Below are 8,023 nucleotides of genomic sequence, written 5' to 3'. Positions count from 1 at the left end.
ACAACAACCTAGGAGCAAAAACTCGCTTAGCAACTAAGTTAACCTTACCTAAAGACCTAATAGGTATTATTAAACCACTAGTGATGTGGCTATCATAAATACAAGCCAAAATGACAAGAAAAAAGCACTAAGTACAAACTAGACTACCTAGGTGCTCCTGCACTAAGGTGGCCATTAACGATGGAGGCTCTCCGTGGTTGGAACAAGGGTGTCAATAGGATTCACCTACCCATCCAAAGCTAATGGTGCTGACGATTTGATGCCAAGATCAGCGGTTTCAAAGTTATGCTATGATGCACCTATGAACTGAGGCACACTGTGAGTTTTGGCATCAGGCAAGATCGTTGTGTCGAATCCAAATGGAATGTGATCTCTCAAAAATGAGATAGGTTATTTTAGGCCTTGACATGTCCATCATGTAGCATTATAAGTTTCATTAGTAGCCCCAATGAGCTCCGAGTTACCACCCTTGGAAGATCAACCTTGACACACACTTAGAGCACCTTAGAGACTCTTCAGTCCGGGGTGGCCACGAATGATGGAGGCTCTCCATGGATAGAAAAAGGGTGTCACTAGGGTTCCCCCACCCATCTGGAGCCAATGGTGTTGATGATTTGATGCCAAGATCAGTGGTTTCAAAGTTACGCTATGATGCACCTATGAACTGAGGAAAACTGCGAGTTTTGGCATCAAGTGAGATTTTTGTGTTGAATCCAAACAAAATGTGCTCTCTCAAAAATGAGATAGGTTATTTTAGGTCTTAGCATGACTATCATGTACCATTCAAAATTTCATTGATAACTCTCACGATCTCTGAGTTACAACCCTTAGAAGATCGACCTCGACACACACTTAGAGCACCTTGGAGACTCTTCGGTACAAGGTGTCCGTAGACAATGGAGGCTCTCCGCAGCTAGAAAAAGGGTGTCACTAAGGTTCACCTGCTCATCTGGAGCTAATGGAACTAATGATTTGATGCCAAGATCAACGGTTTCAAAGTTATGTTGTGATGCACCTATGAACTGAGGCACGCTGTGAGTTTTGGCATCGAGTGAGATCACTATTCTGAATCTAAACAGAATGTGATCTCTCAAAAATGAGATTGGTTATTTTAGGCCTTGATGCGATTTTCATGTAGCATTTGACATTTCATCGATATCCCTCACAAGCTTCAGGTTACGACCCTTAGAAGATTGACCTCGACACACACTTAGAGTACCTTGGAGACTCTTTGGTACGGGATGGTCATGGATGATGGAAGCTCTCTGTGACTAGAAAAATGGTGTAACTAGGATTCACTAGCCTATCCAAAGCTAATGGTGCTGATGATTCAATGCCAAGATCAATGGTTTCAAAGTTACGCTGTAATGCACCTATGAACTGAGGCACACTACAAGTTTTGGTATCGAGCGAGATTGTTGTGCCAAATCCAACAACAATGTAATCTCTCAAAAATGATATAGGTTATATTAGGCCTTAACATGACCATTTTATAACATTCAACGTTTCATTGATATCCCCCACAAGCTCCAAGTTACGACCCTCAAAAGATCGACCTTAACACACACTTAGAACACCTTGTAGACTCTTCGGTACAGGGTGACGGTGAATGATGGAGGTTCTCCATGGCTAGAACAAGGGTGTCACTAGGGTTCACCAACCCATTTAGAGCTAATGGTGCTAATGATTCGATGCCAAGATCAATGGTTTCAAAGTTACGCTGTAATGCACCTATGAACTGAGGCACACTACAAGTTTTGGTATCGAGCGAGATTGTTGTGCCAAATCCAAAAAAAATGTGATCTCTCAAAAATGAGATAGTTTATTTTAGGCCTTAACATGACCATTTTATAACATTCAACATTTCATTGATATCCCCCACAAGCTCCATGTTACGACCCTCAAAAGATCGACATTGACACACATTGAGAACACCTTGGAGACTCTTCGGTATAGGGTGACTGTGAATGATGGAGGTTCTCTGTGGCTAGAAAAAGGGTGTCAATAGGGTTCACCAACCCATTCAAAGCTAATGGTTCTGATGATTTGATGCCAAGATTAGTGGTTTCAAAGTTACACTGTGATGCACCTATGAATTGAGGCACACTGTGAGTTTTGGCATTGAGTGAGATCATTGTGCTGAATCCAAATGGAATGTGATCTCCTAAAAGTGAGATAGGTTATTTTAGGCCTAAACATGATTTTCTTGTAGCATTTAATGTTTCATTGATAGCCCCCATAAGCTCTAAGTTATGACCCTCGAAAAATCAACCTTGACACGCACTTAGAGCACCTTGGAGACTCTTCGGTACAGGGTGGCCATGAATGATGGAGGCTCTTCACAATTGGAACAAGGGTGTCACTAGGGTTTACCCACCCATCCAAAGCTAATGGAATTGATGATTGATGCCAAGATTAATGGTTTCAAAGTTATGTTGTGATGTACCTATGAACTAGGGCACACTACGAGTTTTGGCATCGAGCGAGATTGCTATACTGAATCCAAATGGAATGTGATCTATCAAAAATGAGATGGATTATTTTAGGCCTTGGCATGACCATCCTATAAAATTTAACATTTCATCGATAGACCCCATGAGCTTTGAGTTATGACCCTTAGAAGATTGACCTCAACACGCACTTAGAGCACCTTGGAGACTCTTTGGTATGAGATGGCCGTGAATGACGGAGGCTCTCTATGACCAAAAAAAATGTTGTCGCTAGGGTTTACCTACCCATCCAAAGCTAATGGTGCTAGAAATTTGATGCCAAGATCAGTAGTTTCAAAGTTATGCTATGATGCACCTATGAACTGTGGCACACTACGAATTTTGGCATCGAGTGAGCTTGCTATGCCGAATTCAAATGGAAGGTGATCTCTTAAAAATGAGATAGGTTATTTTAGTCCTTGACATGAATATCCTATAGTATTTGAAATTTCATCAATAGCCCCCATGAGCTTCGAGTTAAAACCCTTAGAAGATAGACCTCGATGCACACTTAGAACACCTTGGAGACTCTTCGGCATGGGATGGCTGTAGATGATGGAGGCTCTTCGCAGTTATAAAAAGGGTATCACTAGGGTTCACCTGCGCATCTAGAGCTAATGGAACTAATGATTTGATGCAAAGATCAGCAGTTTCAAAGTTATGCTATGATGCACCTATGAATTAAGGCACATTGTGAGTTTTGGCATTGAGCGAGATCGCTGTACTAAATCCAAACGAAATGTGATCTCTAAAAAATGAGATAGTTTATTTTATGCATTAGAATGGCTATCTTTTAGCATTCAAAATTTCATTGATAGCCCCCATGAGCTTCAACTTACAACCCTCAAAAGATCGACCTTGACACGCACTTAGAACACCTTGGAGACTCTTTGGTATAGGGTGGCTGCGAATGATGGAGGCTCTCTGCCGCTAGAACAAGGGTGTCACTAGGGTTCACCCACCTATCTAGAGCTAATGGTGCTGACGATTTGATGTCAAGATTAGTGGTTTCAAATTTATGATGTGATGCACCTATGAATTGAGGCACACTGCGAGTTTTGGCATCAAGCAAGATCATTGTGCTGAATCCAAATGGAATGTGATCTCTCAAAAATGAGATAGATTATCTTAGGCCTCAACATGACTATCTTGTAGCATTCAAAATTTCATCAATAACCCCCATGAGCTCTGAGTTAAGACCCTTGGAAGATTGACCTTGACATGCACTTAGAGCACCATGGAGACTCTTTGATATGGGGTGGTTGTAGATGATGGAGGCTCTCCGCAGCTATAAAAAGGGTGTCACTAAGGTTAGTATTAAGTAAAAACATTATTTTTTAGCTCTCAAGTTTTTGGCATTGTGTACAATGCAAGTTTGGTGTTAGTATGTATTAAAATCATCATTTTTTAGGTCCCTTCACATTAATCGCATTAAGTAAAATCATCTTTGTTTCTTACATTAAACTAACAAGTTTAAATTTACAATATCTCAAGTGTTTCATCATTATTACATCAATACACAACTACAAAAAATCATAGTGTCAAAAATAGTAGTGTCAATAAAAGTAGTGTCAAAAATCGTAGTGTCAAAAAATAGAATGAATTGTTCTTCATTCTGCTCCTTATTTAGTTTTTTATCTTCATGCATGGCTACTCTTCATGATGTACCTACATTCCAATATCACAAAAAATATTAGTAACTTATTGTATTAAATAGGCTAATCATTGGTTCACCAAATCATTATGAACAAAATAACATAAGACGTAAATATACCTAGTCAAGTGTTTCAGTAGGGTCCTCTCTCTATTTTAGGGTCCCCAATAGGGCTTCATGATCAAAATTAGTAATAGTAAAAAGTTTTTAAACTTTTGGTCTTATTTGATGCTTCAACAACTTTATATTTGTTTTTACAATAAGATTCGAATATATGGGAATTGTTTTGTGCTACTGATAGTCTTCGAATGCAAGACTTCCATTCCTTCTAAGCATGTATGTATGCAACCATGTTCTAGCGACAATCACTGAACTAGTAGGATATGTGAATCCATCATCCTCTGTGATCGATTGTGCAAGATTTTCTTTACCTCTTACACAACGTGCTAACCAATAATTTTATTTCTCAACATTCTTCTATGGTGGATCCAATGCAAAGACATGTCTTGACTGAAGAAGATCTGATAGATGGTTATGCTCAAGTGAACTCTCCATGTCATCATTTTTGATAGAGGGTATGATAGGCAATGGAGTACGATAATGTGGAGCCCATGTGTCCAACCACTCACTCGACTCACAGTGATCCCAATCACACTAAAAAAAATTAGGATAAAAGCAAGCTAGTTGTCATGTCCAAATGGTCCATGTACTAGAATTAAAGCTTCAAAATGAATAAATTTTTTATGAGTCTCTCACTATAGCATAATTTGATCTATCACCTATGAACCCTTCCTCAACCAACCAAAAGAACTTGCATACTATTGAATCAAGAGTCCCCCCTTGTGATAATGTTGAACTACACCAATCAACAATGATACGAGCATTAAGAAGCTCCACTCCTAAAATCTTCAATTGCTCCTTAACTAGATCTCTCTTTACACATGCCCCTACTCCATCATGTTCCCATTTCCCATGGTCAGACTAAAAAAAACTCCAAATATGAGGCACCCACCTCTCTATGTGCATCCTACACAACCAATAAAACATACGAGCATTCTTGAATTGACCTGTACAATTATCTGACCAAATGATATATCTATCCATAGCAATTGCATGCTCCTATAAGAAATCAAAATAATGTTGTACAAACTCCTAAGAGTGAGATATATCATCACTCATATAAATATGGTACTCTCTAATAATCTTTTGCACTATCAGGGGCATGTCTAAATGTTGTGAAAAAAATAACAATTTGAATGGAGTTTTAATACTGAGGCTATGTCTCATTTTGATGCTACAATGTGTAGTTCTCAGCAAAGTCAATAACTAATATAATAGTGCCAATGGGAAAAGTCTCTTTACACATTCTAAATTATTGATCCAACCACTGAGACCTATGACTATGTCTTGCATACTTGTAGAAAAAATTTGTCTTGAAATTTGAAATAAAACTAGGAACACTAATTTCTTGTGCAACCAACTCACATCTAGAACCCTCATCCCCACTCTTCAATGTGTATTTTGCCATTTCATATACCATTTTTTTTACTATTGTCTTCCCAAGATCTTATTCGTACCCCTCATGGAAACATGTGTCAAACTTGGATAAGCCAACAATTTCTGAACACTTCACATTTAAGTAAGCATTTCTATAAGAGAAACAACCATCAACTCTACAACATAAAAGTTGATCTAGCAAGTCTCTTAATGATTTTGGAAGACCACTAGCACTGCAATTCTCGAACATTTCTTTACTATGCAAAATAGAACAGATGGAGCATAATAGTTCATGGTGCATAAAAAACTCGACATGATATTTGCAACAACATATATTTCAAATTTTATGTGGCACACAATAAAATGGCTTCAAAGATTCAAAAGCCCTTTGTGATATATGAAATCTTGGATGACTCTCTAAATTGTTTGAACAACATAGTTTGACTTACCTCCAAATAATGTTTAGGATGTGGCATGCAGTCTTTGATGCCAATTCTCAACTTTAACACGTCTTTAGCATTGGGTGATACTCTTGAGCTAGAGAGCTAAAATTATGTAATTTCTTCCTTTACATCATCGAATAGCTTTTTATCAAAATGTGAAAATCTCCCACCAAAAGCCCATGTTTCATTTTGAAGAGGATCATCAATTCTCTCTCGTCTACTAAGTGCTCTTCTCAAAGTAATATAATTTAGGTTCAAGTCAATACAAATTTGTCTCATATATCTACTTTTTTTGAAATGACCACTTACCAAAGAGGTTGTAATAACCCTTCAAGCAACTCACTTATCCTTCTCCCTGTTATTTTCCCAATGTTATTGAGAGCACTGCAAAGATTCTTCACAATAATGACATTTCTTTCTAATTTTTTATTGACACGAATCTTCAATTTGGAAAGCATAGGTCTCATCTTTTGCATCTTTAATAAGTGCATAAAAAGTTGATATTGCTCCACCACTGTCTTGTTGTTGAAAAACATATTATATAGTCTTGAAGCTCATAATTGAATGGTTCTTTCTAATTTTTCCCCTTCCAAATTGGTAATAATCATTTTGTCAATTTCAATTATCCATTTTGGTGTTCTAGAACCTTCATGTTGATTATAATTAGGAGATATGTAACATTCTTGTGCATTGTCATTTTCGACATGGTCAATCATGCAATTTACATTATGACCTTGTAGTATTTCATTCTCCAAATTTTCATTCTCTAAATTTTCAATCCCAATGTTATTGTTATTAATCGGTACATTTTCATTCCCCAACTACATATATTCATTATCTGACTCTATGATTTCACCTTCGATCAATACATCGTCAACTTGACTCACATTTGACATACCTTGTCTCTTCCTTCGGTGATTTAGCTTACCCCTTTCCCTATATGCTGCAATGTCTCAATTCGATACATTCCTTTTGTGTTTAGCCTTTCGATGACTACTGCTCTCCATTCAAAAAATAATATCGAACACCTAATCATATACTATAGAACCTTTTTCGATCATATGTGCCCAAAAAAAATCAATTTTCTCCATGTCCGTGACAATGGCCTACAAAAAATGTGATTACGTGATTGTCAGGTGTGCAGTGACAGGGAATATGTTGGGAAAAGCATGCCAATATTTCAGGTACCTAATCTCATATCGTGTATCTGATCCCAAATTAGATACCCGATATGAGATTGGGTACCCAAAATGGATGCCCAAATTTTGGAAGGAAGTGAACAAATTTTGTTGGCAATGTGAACAAATTTGATTATTATATGACTAATATATGATTATTATTATATACGATTATTATATATGATTATATTATTATATTATTATGATTTTACCTATTATTATTAAATATAATATAGTAATATATATTATTATTGTTATTATTATTATTATTATGACCTATAAATATAATATATTAATATATATTATTATTGTTGTTATTATCATTATTATGACCTATAAATATTATATATCTATATATATGATAATTATATTATATTATTATGATTATTATTATTATTAAATGTAATATAGTAATATATTTTATTATTGTTATTATTATTATTATGACCTATAAATATAATATATTAATATATATATTATTATTATATTATATTATTATGACTTTTACTATAATTATTAAATATAATATAGTAATATATATATATATATATATATATATATATATATTATTATCATTATTATGACTTATAAATATAATATATTAATATATATATGATTATTATATTATATTATTATGATTTTTACTGTTATTATTAAATATAATATAGTAATTTCATGAGAACATATGTCCTTAGGGGCCTTAGGACCTCTAGGGACTGATTTGGTCGGTTCAAATGCATCAAAAGGGGTCATAGATTAACC

This window comes from Cupressus sempervirens, chromosome 4 (assembly GCF_028749045.1).
Source record: "Cupressus sempervirens isolate cs-2001-9-10 chromosome 4, ASM2874904v1, whole genome shotgun sequence".
NCBI classification, from domain to species: domain Eukaryota; kingdom Viridiplantae; phylum Streptophyta; class Pinopsida; order Cupressales; family Cupressaceae; genus Cupressus; species Cupressus sempervirens.
Note: the sequence above shows the minus strand (reverse complement) of the source record.